The 21,169-nt window shown below is 43.8% G+C and overlaps 1 protein-coding gene across 8 annotated transcripts in view; it reads left to right on the forward strand.

Moving 5' to 3' along the window:
• The first annotated feature begins 5,233 nt into the window (after window positions 1-5,233).
• The window catches only part of ATP2B1 (ATPase plasma membrane Ca2+ transporting 1), a 130,757-nt gene continuing 114,821 nt past the window's right edge, over window positions 5,234-21,169 (forward strand). For 4 of the 8 annotated variants that reach the window (XM_073327570.2, XM_078851113.1, XM_078851114.1 and 1 more), the window contains exon 1: window positions 5,292-5,391. The gene's annotated coding sequence lies outside the window, so the exon portion shown is untranslated. Of the gene's footprint in view, window positions 5,392-5,566; window positions 5,811-5,947; window positions 6,130-21,169 lie in introns of those variants that run through there. The other 4 variants (XM_073327565.2, XM_073327564.2, XM_073327566.2 and 1 more) reach the window with 4 other exon arrangements.

Genomic DNA, 21,169 nt, shown 5'->3' on the forward strand with positions numbered 1-21,169 from the left:
AGGGAAAGCTCTATGTAGCGTGAAAACTTGTCTTGCTCACCAACAGAAGTTAGTCCAATAAAAGATATTACCTCACCCACCTTGCCTCTCTAATATCCTGGGACCAACATGGCTACAACACCTCTGGATACAATAATTGCTGGAGGTGAGATAGGGGAATTTTACACAGGTAAAAGACTTCCAGGAAAATTGCTCCTGGGATATTCCAGGTAGGCGCACAGAGAGAATAGGACTCTTGTCTAGAGTAGTCTTTAATAAGTGGGAATGAACATTGTGGGACTGTGCTGAGAAAATCAATTGAAAAGGAATGCCAATACTTCCTGTCTACAATAGCACTGAGATTGCTCAAAATGAATCAGTGTAGGTCTAAGCATTTACAAGTCTTGTTTGAAATTGATGCTGCAAAAGTTTTGGCACCCAAAATTAGTGGCATCTTTGGAAAATGTTAGCTTGTGTGTGTTAGAAACAGGAGAAGGACCTGAAGAAATATTTTTTGATTTAATATATCTCGGGAAAATGGGCAAGAACATTCTACTTATAAGGATTAATTTGGTAAGCATTTTAAAATCCTCAGATAAAAGACATTATAGAAGCACCAATAACCTTCCCCCTCCCACTCTTTTCGTGTTGCATCTTGTATACATTATTCTTGTACTTTATTGTAAAATAAACATTAGTACTACAATGATGATACAGTGACTGAGCCTAATATTTTGAGTCTTCCTATGAAAAATCTATCGCCTTCATCATCACAGGATCTGAGCATCTCATAAAAATTAAATAATGTCACATCATCCCTGGGAGATACGGAATTATTATTGTTCCCATTTTATGGATGGAGAATGGAAGCACAGAGAGATCGAGTGGCTTCCCCTACATCACACAGGAAGTCTGTGGCAGAATCCAAAAATGAATCAAGATCTCAGTGTCTTAATCACAAGAACATGCTTCTTTAGCCTTTTTTGTCTAGCTAAGAGCTAGGAGACACAGCAGAGCTATGCAGAACACATCTGCCAGTCTCATGAAGCTGTATCCAGAAATGCAATTTTCAAGTGTCTGGGGAAGTCTTGCTGAGCCACTGTGATCAGTGCACATTAGGACACTGAGTTGCAGATGGAATGCAAGAGAATTTCTTGTGATATAAGCATTTAGATATTTTATTTTCTCCTTCTGGGAAGAAATGCAAGAAAGAATTTTAATATATTAGTCTGCAGGATTTGTCTTTTTCATTGTTTTGATTTCTCTGTTGACCTCAAGAGATGTGGAATAAGGTAACATTTTTAGCAGCCTTCAAAATGGGCAGGAGCCAGTTACTGTGAGCAGCCCTTCTGTGACTGCTTCACAGATTCAGGTAAGAAAGAATAACAGACAATGAAACAAAACTAAGTGAATGATAATGTAATTAGAATGATTTATTTATTTTCTGGTCCTTGTGGGCTGGTTTACACTGACTTAAGAATTTGTTTCAGAGTAACAGCCGTGTTAGTCTGTATTCGCAAAAAGAAAAGGAGTACTTGTGGCACCTTAGAGACTAACCAATTTATTTGAGCATGAGCTTTCGTGAGCTACAGCTCACTTCATCGGATGCATACCGTGGAAACTGCAGCAGACTTTATATACATACAGAGAATATGAAACAATACCTCCTCCCACCCCACTGTCCTGCTGGTAATAGCTTATCTAAAGTGATCATCAAGTTGGGCCATTTCCAGCACAAATCCAGGTTTTCTCACCCTCCACCACCCCACACAAATTCACTCTCCTGCTGGTGATAGCCCATCCAAAGTGACAACTCTCTACACAATGTGTATGATAATCAAGTTGGGCCATTTCCTGCACAAATCCAGGTTCTCTCACCCCCTCACCCCCCTCCCAAAAACCACACACACAAACTCACTATCCTGCTGGTAATAGCTCATCCAAAGTGACCACTCTCCCTACAATGTGCATGATAATCAAGGTGGGCCATTTCCAGCACAAATCCAGGTTTTCTCACCCCCCCACCCCCATTATTAAGGAGCTACAACCAATCCTAAAGGATGACCCAACACTCTCACAAATCTTGGGAGACAGGCCAGTCCTTGCCTACAGACAGCTCCGCAACCTGAAGCAAATACTCACCAACAACCACATACCACACAACAGAACCACTAACCCAGGAACCTATCCTTGCAACAAAGCCCGTTGCCAACTGTGCCCACATATCTATTCAGGGGACACCATCACAGGGCCTAATAACATCAGCCACACTATCAGAGGCTCGTTCACCTGCACATCCACCAATGTGATATATGCCATCATGTGCCAGCAATGCCCCTCTGCCATTTACATTGGTCAAACTGGACAGTCTCTACGTAAAAGAATAAATGGACACAAATCAGATGTCAAGAATTATAATATTCATAAACCAGTCGGAGAACACTTCAATCTCTCTGGTCACGCAATCACAGACATGAAGGTCGCTATCTTAAAACAAAAAAACTTCAAATCCAGACTCCAGCGAGAAACTGCTGAATTGGAATTCATTTGCAAATTGGATACTATTAATTTAGGCTTAAATAGAGACTGGGAGTGGCTAAGTCATTATGCAAGGTAGTCTATTTCCCCTTGTTTTTTCCTACCCCCCCCCCCCAGATGTTCTGGTTTAACTTGGATTTAAACTTTGAGAGTGGTCAGTTTGGATGAGCTATTACCAGCAGGAGAGTGAGTTTGTGTGTGTATGGGGGTGGGGGGGGGTGAGAAAACCTGGATTTGTGCTGGAAATGGCCCACCTTGATTATCATGCACATTGTAGGGAGAGTGGTCACTTTGGATGAGCTATTACCAGCAGGATAGTGAGTTTGTGTGTGTGGTTTTTGGAAGGGGGGTGAGAGAACCTGGATTTGTGCAGGAAATGGCCCAACTTGATTATCATGCACATTGTGTAGAGAGTTGTCACTTTGGATGGGCTATCACCAGCAGGAGAGTGAATTTGTGTGGGGGGGTGGAGGGTGAGAAAACCTGGATTTGTGCTGGAAATGGCCCAACTTGATGATCACTTTAGATAAGCTATTACCAGCAGGACAGTGGGGTGGGAGGAGGTATTGTTTCATATTCTCTGTATGTATATAAAGTCTGCTGCAGTTTCCACGGTATGCATCCGATGAAGTGAGCTGTAGCTCACGAAAGCTCATGCTCAAATAAATTGGTTAGTCTCTAAGGTGCCACAAGTACTCCTTTTCTTTTTAAGAATTTGTGTGCATGAAGGTTGCTTTAACCGATTAGGTTCTGTTACATCTCTCAGGCGTCACCCCTAGCATTACACAAGCTTCTACATTTAATTTCCTTTTCAACTTTGATTTTAAATAGCTGTGGGATTTGAGCAATAACTATGGAAAGATGGGGTGTTTATGGCTTGCTAATAGAACCTGATGGACCAAAAACAGTTCACCATTCATTCCACTGAAGTGCCCAGCAGAGAGGTTGATATTGTGTCAAGAAGAAAAGGAAAATCAAAATAACAAAACAAAGCATATATAGCAATAAATGTGTTTTATTGAGTACTTTCACTGAGAAGGGTGATCTATTGAGTTGGAGAAGGGGAGTAGAAATCAGGACTTCTGGGTTCTCGTTACCAGCTCTGCTGCTAACTTGCTGTGTGTTCTTCGTCATGTCATTTAGGCCCAGATTTTCGAGTCTCCACTAATATTCATTATCCTTGAGAGGTCCAGGGCTTGACATAGAAAAGTGCTGAATATCTGCAGCTTCCAAAGTTTCTTCAGCAGGAGCTATGGATAATTATCCACTGGAAGTCAAGCCTGAGGTGTTGGAAGCTGGGCACTCAGAAGCTGAGGCAGTCAAAATTAAAATGCACTTTTGACAGGTTTCAGAGTGGTAGCCGTGTTAGTCTGTATATATCTTCGCACCATATTTTCAACTGCATGCATCCGAAGAAGTGGGTTTTAGCCCACGAAAGCTTATGCTCAAATAAATTTGTTAGTCTCTAAGGTGCCACAAGTACTCCTCGTTCTTTTTGCACTTTTGAAAATGTTGACAAATTCTATGCTTCCATTTTCCCATTTTAAAAATCGATGTAACAACGGATATATTATCTTATAGAGGAGAGGTTTTATGAGGCTGGCTTATTTTTTTAAAGTGCTTTGAGATGAGATCATCATAGTTATATATTATTAATAAACTGATATAGACACAAGATTTTAAGGGAATTCATGCTTTGTAAAACAGCCAATCAGGATGCATAAATCATCTCCATAACTTCCATTCAGAATCAGAAAACAAGTAAAGCAGCCACGGTAACTCAGAGCACTTCTCTGTAAAATTACACGCACAGAACTAAAACTGGAAATACATGAGGCACCCCTATGGGGTTTTGCTGAGATGATGGAACAGAGAGAGGATTTACAGATCTGTCTTTGAGTGTGGGGGAAGGAAAGCTGTCTCACCGAGAATGAAATTTAAATCAATCTTCGCCCTCTGGGCTTGGAGGAGGATTTTGCTGTGTGTTTCAATGAGACATTTACAATCAATCGCCCTCAGCCTGGTTTGAAGTGTCCCTCATTCACGCGGTCTAGGCAGCAGCGGGATATTTAACTAGCTGCTTTCCGGATTGGGGTCACTGTAATTTGATTTCACCCTCTGATGGAAACAAGGGAGAAGGAGGACTGACTCTGGGTAGTCAGCCTGCCCTCAACCCTGCAAGGGTAAGACCCCTCTACTCTCCAACCTCCTGAAAAGGGTGAGCGGCACAATTCCTCCCCACACCTTGCATCAAGCGAGAACCGTCTCCCCCTGCGAGTTGATACTCTCCTCTGCCCCGCCCATGCCGGGAGCTCCCTCTCTCTGCTCCCCTCCCCCGTGCAGGGAGCTCCCCCTATCTGCCCCCTGCGTGCAACCGGCTTCCGCGCTCTGCCTTCTCGCCTGTGCGATGGGCTCCCCCACGGGCCCCCTCCCCCGCTACCCCGTGCAATGAGCTGCTCCTCCCCCCACTCCTACTGCCGCCCCCAGGCACGGGGGTGGCCGGGGGGGGGGGTTAAGGAGGGGGTAGGGCAGAGCGCACTGCACCCGCCCCCTCCCCGAGGAGAGGCTCGTAGCAAAGTCACCGACAAGCCCGCCGGGCCCCATCAAACGCCTCGGCTCAGCCCACCCACGTCATGGAAACAAGCACGTCTGCAGCCAACAGCCAATAGGAGAGGGGGGAGGCGGGGAGAGCGTCTGGCCCCGCCCACTCCCCCCTGTTCGCGCCGGAGTCTCCTCCCTCTCCTCCCCCATTGAAGGCGCCGCACGTCTGGAGCCCCTTCACCCGAGCGAGACCCCGTCATGTGACTGCCGGGACGAGGGGTAGGAAGCGGCAGTTGCAGCGTGGGGAGGGGTGGCTCGGCGAGAGGCGGACGAGTGAGTGACGGCCGGCCGGCCGGGGGGAAGGCGGGCGGGGGCCGGGCCGCTCCGCCCTGTGGCTGCCCCACAGCCCGGGCAGGAGGTGGCGGCGGTAGCGGTTACTCTGCCGGGCTGGGGCTCCGCGGCGCGTCCGGGGCTGCTGAGCCGGTGCGGGAAGGGGCCGCGCCGCAGCGGGGCGCGTGCGAGGGTGAAGCGCGGGCTCCTTCCCTGTGAGGAGCCGCTGCCTGCCGGGGGTGGGACTGGGAGCCCGCCCCTCTCATTGCCGCCACCCCCCCGCCCGCCCGCCCGTTCGCGGGGCGGGGCTGGCCCGCCGGAGCAGGGCGAGGGACGCGGGCACCTTGTGCGCCAAGCAGGCGGCGGCACATTCCCGCTGCGTCCCGAGGCGCCGTCCACCGTGTGGCTGGGCAGCGGCCGAGGTAAGCGGCGGCCCCGGAGCCAGGAGCTGGAGCATCGGCCGCCCTGGCCTCGAGGCAGGGCAGCGCCCCCTCCAGCCGCCGGGTGCAGGGGCTGAGCCGCCCGCGGGCGCGGAGCGGCGGCTGCCTTCCGCCCGCCTGGTCTGCGGGCTCAGCGCCGTTGCCCGCGTGGGGCGGCCGCTAACCCCTGCAGCGGGCTGCCGCGCTGCATCTGGGGCGCGGTGTGACCTTGAGGGGCGGCCGGTGCGGGGTCGCTCCCTGCCTGGACTCCTGCACGGGGCGGGCGTTGCTGCAGCTTGGACCTTCCTCGGGCGGAGAAGGGGTAAGCGGCGGCGGCGCTGTGTGACATGTGTGCTGGGCTGGGTGATTAGCGGGGCTGGAGCTGCCTCTTCCGCCGGCAGCACAGGCAGTGCCGAGCCCGGCTACCCCAGTGCGGGCAGAGGCGCTGTTGGCCGTGCGCGCCCCCTCCCTTCCTGGGTGCGCACACACACCATAGGTGGTGCTTAGCCCCTGTTCCCTGCCGGGTTGAGTAGCTGGGATTAGTCGTCTGCTGCTGCACGGCATGATCATCCTCAGCCTGCCTCGTTGCCAGCCTTGCACGGAGCTAGCTAGCTAGCCGCCGCTGGCCTGGGGGCGGGGGAGACGGCGCTTGTAGCTGAGGGTCTCTCTGCCTTTCCAGTTGCACTTGCAGACTCCCCTCCCCCCAGCCTTCCGCCGCTTTGTCTTGTGGGCTACTCCCCAGTCCGGGTTAGTTAAGAGCAGGCAAAGAGGCAGACAGAAATTCCCCTCTTTCCCCCAGCGGACTTGCGGTTCTGATTTATTAATGGCTAGGCGGACTGTGTGTGTATTGATTCTGAAAACTAGGATGAAGGCATCTCTGCAGCGCCTCTGAAATAGAGAGAGAGGACCATTGAGGCTGCTCTGGGCAGCCTGCGGGCGTGCGTTTGTGAGCTGGGTGATGTCCTGCTTAGTAGCAGGAAGTGCCTCTAACGGTGGCGCTTGTATGACACTGTCATTCTCAACCAAATGGTGTATGTAACCTTTGGATGTTACACCAACTGAGTTTATGAAGAGGCCTTAATACTGGGGGATGATTGCTGCCTGTGGTAGAAGGGAGTGCTGCTGTTCTAGAGTGTGAAGGGATGGGGGGGGCATTCAGAAGATGGTGACTGGAAGAATATCTCACTGTCAGAGCAATTTTATTTTCCCTGCTGATGTGGAAGTCTAGAAGTTAGAAGAACTTCTGATAGGACTTCAGGAAGAAGCTTGCTTGGAAACCTAGCTGATAAAGCTTATGTTCATGACCTTGGAAGCATTTTATTTATCATATTTTTTCCCCTAGCAATGTAAGTGATTACTACCAAAATAACTAGTAGTGTCGGCCTTAATTTGTCAAAACTAGGACATTTAGTGTCCCGGATGTCTCAATTTGACTAGCTGTTAATGTAAGGGTCTCTAAATAGTGGCCAGTTTTAATTTGATCTATACTGCCATTGTGGGGGTGAATTAAGGACAGTGTTTGGAACTCGGCATGAAACTTGTTACAGCATAATCCATTTCAATGTTTCTTCTTTTGTTTATTTTTTTGTAAACTTTAAATATAAGAAGGATGAAAGATATACAGTAACAATTGTTAGAGATATTTTTATATTAATTCCCCCCCAACAAAATAGAAGACAAAAGAAACAACTGACAGTCTGAAGTCCTCTAAAACTGAATTATTTTATGCTGCCTTCAGCATAAAACTTAATTTTGGATAACTTTTTCAAGAGCAACCTATCAAAACTCCAAAGCTTATCTTGAAAACAAAGCATTATGTGAACTTGTGTTGTGTTAATTACATTTAAAGCTCCTGCACTTTAGCTTAAGGGAAGGGGTCATTAGTATCTGGGCCCAAAACATAGTGGGGGTGGGGTTCTGGAAGACTCTTAAGTGGTCCCTCAGCAAAATTATAAAGCATGTTCTGAGAATGAAGTCCAAATAAGATGTACCCCTTAATATCTCATCATTTTTAACAAAATACTTGTGGGAAGAGGTACAGCAGTGTGCAAATCTCTGGAAAAAACACAGCTGTAAATGTTTACAGGTGCTTCAGCAAGTGAGAGTTTAAAAAACTTTGTTAAATGATCTTGATAGTTTCATTTGCCATTTTTTTCTGTTCCATTTAGAAAGCAGGCAGTAACTCTACTATAGCTAGTGAGAAAGTTGTTCAGAATTACTAGTTTATTTTTTTTAAAGCTTTTCAGGAACCATAAATGCAAAATTTGGACAAGTAGTAAACTTTTTGTATATCCGTAAGTCATTGGTGACTCTCTTGGCAGAAATGGCTTCCAGCGTACTAAACTTAAATACTTATGGCATAATGAATGGAAACTTTTTTTTAGTGCATAAGTGGAAGAAGTGGCTCTGAATAGTAGAGCACAAAAATAGCTTTAACCCCCTACCCCCATGCTTTAAAATGTGAAATTGCAGATTTGGAACCAGCATTGTGGGTTGCTTATTTTCTTATCACTCCTCCTTTCCCTTTACTGGTAGCAGGCTACTGTGATGGTAGTTGCGGCGGTTTTTCACTAGATAAGAATTTCATTTGTGCTCAAATAGTAGGAGATTAGTGGGTCCAAGCCACCACTAATATGGGCAAAACACTTTTTTCCTTCTAGGCAGTATGCCAGTGTACCCCAATTCTTAACTGTAACACCTTACTATATTAAATTTCTACTGAGCAGAGACTGTCAAATATGCTGCTTATGCTGTGGATATTTGGGACCACAAAATTAATCTTCACCTTTGGTGCAAGTGAAATGAACTGTATTTTACAGGGACTTACGCTTTACCGAACTCTTGCTATTTTTCTGGGTATTATGACATTACTCTTCATTTTTATCTTAGACTTGCTTGGAAATTTAAAGCGGAATCTTGTCTAGTGTCGCTATCTCTTAATTCATAAGCAATATAGGTAGAATCTGTCAGATGTTAAATTTGAGAATTTCAGTTGCTGCATTACGGTTTAATTTTTTTTGCTGAACTTCTGAAAAATGCTGTAAGACCTCTGCTAATGTAAACTTGTAAATGCTTATGTAGATTTAACATAATGAAACACAACTCTGAGCTGTCTACTTATTTGAACCATACAGAACATACCATACAGTTTGGCTAGACACAAAGGGAGAAGTACTCAAAGGATGGAAATGCCAAGGAAGGAGAAGAAATTAAGGTGGCTTTAGGTGATATGATCTAGAGGACTGGGATAAAAATGAGTGAAGGAAAATCTTTAAAACTAACATGACTACCACCACCTAGTTAAGGAACTACTAGGCTTGGGGAATAGTACACCCAGGGGATGTGGTAGATATTATGCTGCCTGAGTAACTGCAAAATGGACTGTGTAAGCAGTTAAAATTATGCCATAGGGAATAATTCTTTGTTGGCACATAGATGGACAAAATAACCTAGTCTTTTCCAACTCAAATTTCTCTCATTAATATAGAGTAAATATTAATGGCACTCAAGTATTCTTTAGAAGACAACTAAAATGTCACTGACCTCAGTGCAGTAGAACTTCAGACAGACGTTTGGGTGTGCAAATTTTTGATGGATATTAGTCTTTTAATAAAACCATGCAACATAAACAAGAGACCTACATTGTTCAAAAATATAGTGTTATTACATATTAACTACTAGTTTACTATGTCCTTAACCACTTTAATTTTGTTAAGCTTCTAAATTAAATATAAAGAGAAATTCTTAATCTTGTTGCATATATTTAATATTTCTAAATACTTTCTGTATGTGAATTAAATTTTTCAGGGTATACACTATTAGAACAGTTCTGTCTTCATTGTTTAAAGGAGAAACAGCACAATACAATGAAGTGTAACAAGGGTGTATATTCTTAAACATATTCTGTTTTGGTAACTGAAACTGGTTCCAGCTCAAAGTAAACTAATAGAGGAAGATAAGCAGACTGTTTGTCTCTAGGCTCATAAATGTAAGCTTTATTTGACAAAATACCATGAATCTGTCATGCGCTAACTAAGAGATTGGTAACAAGTTTGCTCCTCAAAAGAGAACCAGTACAGTCTTAAATTAAAATCTAATTACAGATAGGCTCTTTAGTAATCTTAAACACTTGCTTTGATAATCAGCTGCATTTTTACAATAGATTTAATTAAACTGTTGTATTAATATTCCCTAATCAAACATCTTTCTATCCTAATTTCTGTGGTTTTATCAACTAGATGACTGTATTTTGCTTACAAATTGAGACTAGCAGTTTCTAGTAACCTCCTATGGGGGGCCCAAAACTCACTTGTCTTGAAATGAGTTCTCTAGAACTCTAGTCCTTACACCTATTTACCGTACTGAATAACTTCCCTCTTGAAGGTACCAATTTCTTTTATTTTATGGCACAAAAATGATAAATGTTAAAATAGGGCAAAATATGTATTGCTGATCATGTTTTGTCCATCTGGCTTTACAATGAAGTCAATGCTGCAGCTTATTGGAAGCCAGATGCTTCAGTCTAAAAATCAAAATAGAGACGGATAACTGATTTATTGACACATTCTTATCTGGAAGATTTTTAGAATTATTAACACTAAGTTCTGCTATTCTATTGTTACTCATTTTCTTGAGTGATTAAATATTGCGTGGTTGCAACACTATCTTTTCTCATGTGAAACTTGGATCACCGATATTAAAATAAGCTGAATGTAGCTACCCTTAGACTTCTTTTCTTATTCACCATTCCTCCATCTTTGCCCAAAAATAGTCCTTGGGAAAAGACAAAAGTTGCTGTTTCCTACTTTATAGTTGAGGGTGTGTGGTGGGTTTTTTTTTTTTTTTAACCATGTAACTTGCAATAAGGAGGGACACTGAGGGTTATTAACTCAATCTTAAATCTACATAGGTTCTTGCATCTGAATGTCTTATAAATAAGACTGGATTCAGTATCTCTGTGGAACATGGCAGCTGTTCAGCAATGCACAGCAACATTGTACAGCAGTTTAGGAGACAAACGTAGGAGGAAGTACTATTACAATGAATACAGCAAGTGGGAGAACTTAAGACTTGGCTAACTTGCTTTGGACCTGCAATAGAGTTTTTATACATGAGCTCATTAACTCCCCAACATTAGGCGTCAGACAAAAGGCTGGAATTGGTCCACGTGATGTTTTTGTGAAGCTTACCTAACACTAGTAGATTTTCCAGAATTTAAGATATAAAACTTGAGTTGCGAGTCCTTATGACTGCAGACATCCTTCCCAATCTCAACTGAGTGAAACTGATGTCGCTATGTCTACCTAAGTAATTGTTTCAGGATGTGTGCAGGAATGTGAATTGTGCTGTCCTTGAAAAATCTGACTTTTAATACCAAATTCTAATACTGAAACTCAATATTACCTTTTTAATACTTAGTTGATAGTAGGATGTAGGAATGGAGAAGACTAGGTTGGGAGCTGGAAGTTCCTGCCTGGGAATGCAGGGAAGAGTCTAGGAGAACAAACGCTTGACAGACCACTTTTCATTACTGTTTGCATTTAAAAAGAGGGGGTTATTTGGGCACTGTTGCTTTATGTTTCTATCAGGTTCTCAAGTTGTTAGGATCTAGATGCTGAAAGGTCATGTTGATCTTTAGTCTAATTCAGATCTTACGGCTTTTTTTCACTTAAATATTCCCCATGCTTGCATTCCACTTAATTGACTCTTGGCTTGTTTGACTTTAGATGCACCATAAGTGATGCTTGAAAGAACTTAGTTAAATATAGGGTTTTGTGGTGAATAACTTAAAGAACCTTGGTGCCTAGGTGAGTTTGAATGTGTAAAAGCATGTCATGTCAGAGGTGCAGCCACACCATAACTGAGTGAGTGGAGCTGCCTGATGGGACAGGAGCTGCTGCTGCAGGGTGAGGTGCAGAGTGGCCTCAATCCCACTCCCAGCCTTGGCCTCTCCTCTGCACTGGGCTGGGAGAAGTGTAAGCTTGCTTAGGGCCCAGTGATGGGTTATTGCAGCCTTTCTCCTAATATCTCTATTTTAAAAAAAAGATAGGTAATGCTTTTTTTCCTATAGCTGTTGGCAGTCTTCAGTGACAGCAGTGTTTATCAGAGGTTTAAAGCTGGTGTACAGAGACTTCTGGCGTAAAGTAATCTCCCCTTTTAGGATAAAGGCTGGTATGAGACAATTTGTTAAATAAGTATCTATTTGGATACCTTGGATCTGCTTGGCCTTTGTCAATAAGGAAAAAATACTAACCTTGCTATAGCATAGATTGTATTGGTTGTGTTGGTAGATCCTCTTCTGCTAATGTATTGAGATCAAGTGTCAGTACTGATGTTAGAGCTGTCTGTTCTGTCTATTCAGTCTCAACTTTGAGATAGTTCCTTTGCCTGAAAATGCTAGTGTCCGTAGATGGGGCTGCCTTTAAGTGTCTTAATTCTAATCGTACGTCTCTGAAGAAAGCTTTTAGGTAGCTAATCTTCTGCCTGAGGGCTCTTGGGAGGAATTGTCCAGGGTGCTCTCTTTCCTCCTCTTTAGCAGTGTGCAAATATTCATTAGGAGCATTAAGTAGACAGACCTAGGTGAATAACTGTTTTTCTCTTCAGTTTGCTGGCGGTTCCAAAAATCAAAGTTTCATTTTTGGGATGTGCCAACACCTCTTCCCCCTCCTCCCTCCCCACCCCCCAAAAATTCATGTAAGTCAGAAAACACATAGTTTGAGCAGACTTGAAATTTTTGGTTTCAATTTTTGCTTTTAGTAGAATGGCTGAAGAGGATTAGTTTCACACAATGGCTGGAGGGCAAAGAGGTGATCTCCTTATAAGTGTTAGCCCAGTGTTCAGGGTACTCACGTGGGGTGCAGATTGGGGGGCAGAGGCAGTTTCCCCCCTCTGTCTAATGTGAAGAAGGAATTTGAACTTGGGTTTCCCACAATGCAAGAGACTACCCTAGCCACTGAGCTATGGGATGGTCTGGTGAGTGTCTTCCTCAGTTTCTCCTGTTGAAGGTGTTCCTCTTTCTTTGGCCCAGTGATTTGCCACTCATGACAAATACTATGAATTGTCCAGTGAATGATCCTGACTATTGACTATAAACACAGTGTAACAGCTTCTTATGAGGGATTGAGGACCACCACCATCCCTCTCCCACCCCCAGACACCAGAATAACCCATAGCTTGGTGGCTATTGCACTTCCCTGCAGTATGGAAGACCCAAGTTCAAATCTCCATATCACACAAACAGAGGAATCTAACCTGGGCCCTCCACGTTTGTGTTTTGGCACCTAATCACTTGGCTTTACTCATGAGGCTGGCTCCAGCATCTCCTCAAGAGGTCACTTGGTGATTCTAGCCCATAAAATCAAAATGTTTCAGTAATGTAAAAAACTACTGAAACAGTTTTGATAAAACTGGAAAAAAAAATATTTGGCAAATATGACAATGAATTTACTGATAGTTTTAGGTTTATTGAAATTTTTCCCAGCCAATAAATTACTTGCTGAAAAAGATCTCACCCAGCTCTATTGGTAAAGATGCATTAAATACAGTATTAAGTAGTTTGAGGTGCAGCTCTACCTTACCAACCCAGTCATCTGTCAAATGCTTTCTACAATGGTAGACATTTGGATTGCTGTAGTAAGGGCTTGCTGTCTGAAAGTCAATCTGGAGAAGACTAAACTGATGCTAGTAGGATAGGGAAGCAAGTGGAAAATATGGTAAATTGTAAATGCCCTTTTCTACAATTACTTATATCTACCCCCTCAAGATAGTTAAGTAAAGCAAAGCTCAGGGTAGACTATACATAAGGCCAGGAGTTAATCAGTTTCTCCTGGGAACCACTGCTACAGTGTTATATCCTGTAGTCACCTCACAATTAAACTGGTGCAATGTGCATAGGTCTGCTGATTCCTTTAGTATTCTTTAGTAGAATGGGGCTAGCTCATAATTTCCAAACTTAAATATTTTTTTCTATTGGATCAAGTATGAAATGGTCTCTAGAGCATATTCTATTTGTATTACAGGAATGCCTGAAGTGTGAGTGAAGGGGTCATCAGTGTTATGTAAAACATTGCTCCATAACTTCTATTGTACGGAGGAATTTAATTAAAATATACATAACTCTTACAGAAGTTTCTTGGGTGGTTGGACGGGGACGGTTAGGGTTCTTAAAAGCTGTGGAGATATGGGAGGCAGTTTTAGGTTTGTGGGATAAACACTGGCTGGATGTTAAAATGCTCTGTAAAAAAAGTAGTTAATGTTGACACAAACTTGCATATTTTATATGTTAGAATAAAAACCTCATTGAGATGAATGGCAGCAATTAATATCTTAGTTATTGTTTCAGGAAGCTTCCAGACTTGCACCTGTTTTAGACACAGTTTAACTTCTGTTTTTTTTAAACTGGAAAAAACACTGGTGCATGCTCTTATTTTGATTTAAATCAGATTTACTTCAGTTTAAGTAGATGAAAAACAGGTTTAAGTTAAAACAGAGTAAATCTGGCTTAAACTAAAATGTATCTACATGACCCCTTGCTTTGGTTGAACTAAACTGACTTAAAGTAACACCTAAAATAAACTGAAGCGTTTTCATGTATGCAAGACCATTGTCTAATCTAGAAAAGTTGTACTGGTTTAAAATTAATTTAATTTAATCTAATTAAATCAGTGTGAACTTAACATGTTCAATAAGGGTTAAATTTGTTTAAAACAATTTAAGCAAGAGTTAAATCTGTTTTAGATTTTAAAATCATTGATCAAGTTAAACCAGCACAACTTTTCTAGAATAGACAAGGCCTTAGGCAGACATCACATTTGCAACTTTTTTTTTCCTGTGCAACCATAAGCTTTGGAAACTCAAACAAAAGCTTGAGTTCTGGTGTGAAATTCTGTGCTAATGGGGTGTATTTAGATAGCTAAGTGGATGCAAATAACAAGGAGCTTGGGTCTTAAGTTTTTAAATTAAAGCTGGTGTGGAGTGTAAATCCTGCTTGCTTAGGAGTGTCTCGCCATATGTATGACATTGGTTGTCTTTTTTGATCTGCACCAGTCTTCTGAAATGAGTTTAAGATGTTGGTTTTTTAATCTATAAATTACTGAATGATCAAAGGCTAGCATATGTGAGAGGTTCTTTCTGTCCTTGCCATTCTGATGCAGTTGTGGTCAGTAGAGGCACTCAGGCTGGCGGCCCCAGACCAGACATTGAAAGAGAAGAGTTAGGAGAGGACTATTGGTGCTCACTTCTGGTACTCCTTTTCTCATTCACCCCCATCCTTAGTCTGAAGTAGCCCCAATCATTCATTCTTCAGGGTATTCTGCAAAGCCTGTCTCTCTCTTCCCAGGATTTTAAGGGATGGACACAATGAGAGTTGGTATTGTGTTTGGGGAATCTTTATGAAGCTCTTCACTTCAGAACTAAAAACTAGAGAGGTAGGACAAAACAAGAATTTGTAAGCGTACTGAATTTTGTGGGTATAAAATGCAATACATTGGGTAAATATGCCATTTACTCCTATAGTTATATGCAAGAAGGTAGTATTAGTTTGATGCTACTTTGATTAGATTGTTGTAAGTTAGGGCTTGTCTACATTTACAGTGCTGCTGTAGTAGTGAAGATGGCACGTATGCCGATGGGTTCCCATAGGCATAGGTACTCTACCTCCTTGAGAGGCAGTAACTATGTTGACAGGAGAAGCCCTCCCATCGACATAGTGCTGTCTAAAACCAGGGCTTAGGTGGGTATAATTTTCCATACCCCTGAGCCATATAGTTACACCGACATAAGTTGGCAGTGGTAGACCAAGTCTGAGTTTGACAGTTGTTTCACTGAGGAATCTGCTTCAGGCTGTTTACCTTGTAAACCCTGTAAAAGTAGCTGAGCAACTAAATATGCCACTGTAGGGCATTACTCTTTTTTTTTTTTTTTTTTAAACCCTTGGTTATGCTCCATGTATCTGAGAAACAGGTTTTAGTTTGTGGCTGCTAATATAATAGCATAGACCTAACTAATAGTCTAGATGTTAATCAAGGTGTACTGTGTTCTGGATTTAAAAAATAAGGCAGTTAAACAGCTAGCTAGCAGTGAAGACAATATGAAGTTGGCTATAAAATAGGGGTGTGGGTTTTTTTGGGTCATCTTACTGACCTGTTAGTGATTACCTGTAAAAGTAGTGTATGTACTTACTTCAAATTTTAAGGCTCTCAAGTGAGAACTTTGAACAGCACTTAAAGAACTGCTACCAATAGTAGTAAAATATGGAAATTTATCTTTTGTCTAAGTAGGTGAAATGTGCCCCAAACTTCGTTTAGTGAGGGCAGCAGGTATTTGCTTATGCCCACTCTTACCAGGTGAATATATCACCAAAGTGTGTGCTAATTCCTGTTGTCTTGAATCATTTTGGTAGACAGCATTAATTAACTGAATAAATAGGTTAACCTCTGTCACTTAGCATCCTGTGTATATGAAACTCAGTGATTGTTATCTGTTCTGCCTGTACTGAAAACTGGTGGGTATAAAATATTTGGCTTCATGTTTACTTAGTCAGAACTTACACCTGTGAGTTCTTTCACTATTTTGACTGTTTTGAAACATAAGAGTGGTCCCTTTGGTCTCTCTGAAAGTACAAAAATATTTAGTAATTTTTCATTCATTTAGCCATTTCAAAGGCACTCAAGGCTTTCAATGCAAAACTTGATCTGCCTTTCTATTCCTATCTCATCACCTGTCCCTCTAGACCTGAGGTGGGCAAACTACAGCCCATGGGCTGTATCCAGCCTGTGGGATTGTCCTGCCCAGCCCTTAAGCTCCCAGCTGGGGAGGCTAGCCCCTGGCCCCTCCCCTGCTGTCTCTCCTCCCCCCACAGCCTCAGCTCATCTTGCCACCAGTGCCCTGGGGGGTGGGTCTGCAAGCTGCTGGGCAGCACAGTGACATGGCTTTCTGGCTGGGTGGTGCCTCTGTCAGACTTGCAGCTCTGAGTGGCATGGTAAGGGAGCAGTGTGGGGGGAGGTTGGATAAGGGGCAGTGGGTCCTGGGGGGCAGAGGTTTGGGAGGGGTGTGGTCAGGGGATGGGGAACGGGGGGGTTGGATAGGTGTGGGAGTCCTGGGGGGCCTGTCAGAGGGCAGGGCTGTGGATAGGGTTCCAGGCAGTCAGGGGACAGGGGGCAGGGTAGGTTGGATAGGGGGTGGGGTCCTGGGGTGGCGGTTAGGGTTGGGGGTCCCGGGAGGGGGCAGTCAGGGGTCCAGGAGCAGGGGACATTGGATGGGTGGAGGGGTTCTGAGGGGGGTAGGAACTGGGAGGGGGTGGGGGCCAGGCTGTTTGGGGAGGCACAGCTTCCCTACCTGGCCCTCCAAACAGTTTTGGAACACCGATGTGGCCCTCAGGTCAAAAAGTTTGACCACCCCTGCTCTAGACACACACCTGCTTAAATTTACGTAAAGAAACCTACATTAACTAAAACCACTTTTAAAAGCAACTTCTGTGTTTAGACAAGATAGCTATATTTCACAGTGGCTGTTAATCTGATATAATTTCAAGTTTAAACTAGTGTAAAAATCAGCATGAATGTTCTGGTGTTGTCTGCATACAAATTTGAACCAGTTTAAGTAAAAAGTGCGGTTCTAAGGTTAAACCTCTGCAACCCTTGTTCTTGAGGAAGGGGCAAGGGAGTAGATCCCTCGGGGGCAGGGGAACAGATCAGTTTCAAGTTTTCAAATATAGCTTAATTTGTGTGATGGAAATTCTAATAGAGAAATACTTTCTACAACATGCTCTTAACTCCTAAAAAGAGGATGAGGGACTGGAGGCAATCATGGCAGATAACTTAGCCCTGTATGTATAATTGACTTTGTGGCATCAACTGTTAGAACAACGCTTCCTCAGCTCTCGTCCCCTAATGCCCCTACTCTACTTGTGCTACGTTGATGACCGCTTCATCATTTGGACTCATGGAAAAGAAGCCCTTGAGGAATTCCACCATGATTTCAACAATTTCCATCCCACCATCAACCTCAGCCTAGACCGATCCACGCAAGTGGTCCATTTCCTGGACACTACGGTGCTAATAAGCGATGGTCACATAAACACCACCCTATACCGGAAACCTACTGACTGCTATACTTACCTACATGCCTTCAGCTTTCATCCAGACCACACCACACGATCCATTGTCTACAGCCAAGCTCTACGATACAACCGCATTTGCTCCAACCCCTCAGACAGACAAACACCTACAAGATCTCTCTCAAGCATTCTTAAAACTACAATACCCACCTGCTGAAGTGAAGAAACAGATTGACGGAGCCAGAAGAGTACCCAGAAGTCACCTGCTACAGGACAGACCCAACAAAGAAAATAACAGATCACCTTCAGCCCCCAACTAAAACCTCTCCAACACATCATCAAGGATCTACAACCTATCCTGAAGGACGACCCATCACTCTCACAGATCTTGAGAGACAGGCCAGTCCTTGCCTACAGACAGCCCCCCAACCTGAAGCAAATACCAACAACCACACAACAGAACCACTAACCCAGGAACCTATCCTTGCAACAAAGCCTGTTGCCAGCTGTGTTCACATATCTATTCAGGGGACACCATCATAGGGCCTAATCACATCAGCCACACTATCAGAGGCTTGTTCACCTGCACATCTACCAATGATATATATGCCATCATGTGCCAGCAAAGCCCCTCTGCCACGTACATTGGTCAGACTGGACAGTCTCTACGTAAAGGAATAAATGGACACAAATCAGACATCAAGAATTATAACATTCATAAACCAGTTGGAGAACAATCTCTCTGGTCACTCTATCTCAGACCTAAAGGTCGCAATATTAAAACAAAAAGACTTCAAAAACAGACTCCAACGAGAGACTGCTGAATTGGAATTAATTTGCAAACTGGATACAACTAACTTAGGCTTGAATGAATACTGGGAGTGGATGGGTCATTACACAAAGTAAAACTATTTCCCCATGTTTATTCCCCCCTCCCGTTACTGATCTTCACACAACTTGATTATCACTACAAAAGGATTCCCCCCCCCCCCCCCCCCGCTCTCCTGCTGGTAATACCTCACCTTATTTGATAACTCTTGTTACAGTGTGTATGGTAACACCTGTTGTTTCTTGTTCTCTGTGTATATAAAATATCCCCACTGCATGCATCCGATGAAGTGAGCTGTAGCTCATGAAAATTTATGCTCAAATTGTTAGTCTCTAAGGTGCCACAATTTTCTTTTTGTGAATACAGACTAACACGGCTGCTACTCTGAAACCTGTCATTATGCAAGGCACTGAATTTAGCCGTATGGAGTGGAAATCTATCAACTTCATGAAAAAACTCGTACAGCTACAGACAGACATCTTCCTTTCCAAATGCAAACAGATGGACATCATACCAAAAGGACTGAAGGTAAAAAATCCATTACAATTTACATACCACACAAACTATGCTGACAGCTTGAGCCACACGCTCTCAAAGAAACTGCAGAGCCACCTGATCAACATCCTCTACAGCAAACAGGGAAAGATTAAGAATGAGCTCTCAAAACTGGATACACTCGTAAAAAACCAACCTTCCACAAAAACTTCCTTGTGGCTGGACTTTTCAAAAACTAGACAAGCCATTTAAATACAAACTTTGCTCCTCTACAAAGGAAAAAGGACACTAAACTATCTAAACTACTACATGCCACAAGGGGCCACAACAGTGGTTCCCTTAACCCACCCAGCAATATTGTTAATCTATCCAGCTATACTCTGAGGACAGATTCTTCTGCTGGGCTATCTCGGGGCCTCTTCTTCTGCCCCTCCACCCCCACGAACATGATACAGTTCTGTGGTGACTAGAATCCTATTTTCAACGTCTCCGACTCAAGGAATATTTCCAACACACCTCTGAACAGCATAAACCATAGAGACCTTCCTACCAACACTACAAAAAGAAGGATTCTGGGTGGTGACCAAGTTCCTCCTCTACCTGGTGGGTCTTGCGCTTATTGGCAGATTTGCTAGCCTCGGAGATTCACAGCAGCCCTCAGTTTGGCCGTTTTCGTGAACCCACAGTCCAGGTCAACTTCTCCTGTGTCTGACCAGGAGTTGAGAGATTTGGGGGGAACCCAGGCCCACCCTCTACTCTGGGTTCCAGCCCAGGGGCCTGTGGAATGCAGTTGTCTAGAGTGCCTCCTGGAACAGCTGTGCGACAGCTACAACTCCCTGGGCTACTTCCCCATGGCCTCCTCCCAAGACCTTCTTTATCCTCACCATAGGACCTTCCTCCTGGTGTCTGATAATGTTTGTACTCCTCAGTCCTCCGACAGTCCGCGTTCTTACTCTCAGCTCCTAGCATCTCTTGCTCCCAGCTCCTCACATGCACACCACACACTGAAGTGAGCTCCTTTTTAAACCCAGGTGCCCTTATTAGCCTTCCTTAATTGATTCTAGCAGCTTCTTGATTTGCTGCAGGTGTTCTAATCAGCCTGTCTTAATCGTTTCCAGAAGGTTCCTGATTGTTCTGGAACCTTCCCTGTTACCTTACTTAGGGAAAAGGGACCTAATTAACCTGGGGCTAATATATCTGCCTTCTGTTACTCTCCTGTAGCCATCTGGCACAACCCTGTCACAGTGGACTCCTCCTGAAGGTCGAAACAGACTGGACTTTTACATAGAGTGCTTCCGCTGACGTGTACGGGCTGAAATTGTGGAAAAGCAGCATCACTTGCCCCACAACCTCAGCCGTGCAGAACACAATGCCATCCACAAACTCAGAAACAACTCTGACATCATAATCAAAAAGGCTGACAAAGGGGAGGTGCTGTAGTCCTCGTGAATAGGTTGGAATATGAACAAGAGGCTGCTAGGCAGCTCTCCAACACCACATTCTACAAACCACTATCCTCTGATCCCACTGAGGAGAAACTATACCATCTGCTCAAGAAACTCCCTGAAAAAGCAAAAGAACAAATCTGCACAGACACACCCCATGAACCCCGGCCAGGGGTATTCTACCTGCTACCAAAGATCCATGATGATCGTTTTTGCTCAATAACGATCCAAAGTAGAGGAGACTGACGCATATTCATTTTCGTTATCTGAGTCAGATGCCACCAGCAGAAGGTTGATTTTCTTTTTTGGTGGTTCGGGTTCTGTAGTTTCTGCATTGGAGTGTTGCTCTTTTAAGACTTCTGAAAGCATGCTCCCAACCTCATCCCTCTCAGATTTTGGAAGGTACTTCAGATTCTTAAACATTGGGGTGAGTGCTGTATAAATCTCACATTGGTACCCTCTTTGTGTTTTGTGAAATCTGCTGTGTAAGTGTTCTTAAAACAAACGTGCTGGGTAATCTTCTGAGACTGCTGTAACA

Source organism: Lepidochelys kempii, chromosome 1 (genome assembly GCF_965140285.1).
Source record: "Lepidochelys kempii isolate rLepKem1 chromosome 1, rLepKem1.hap1, whole genome shotgun sequence".
NCBI classification, from domain to species: Eukaryota; Metazoa; Chordata; order Testudines; family Cheloniidae; genus Lepidochelys; species Lepidochelys kempii.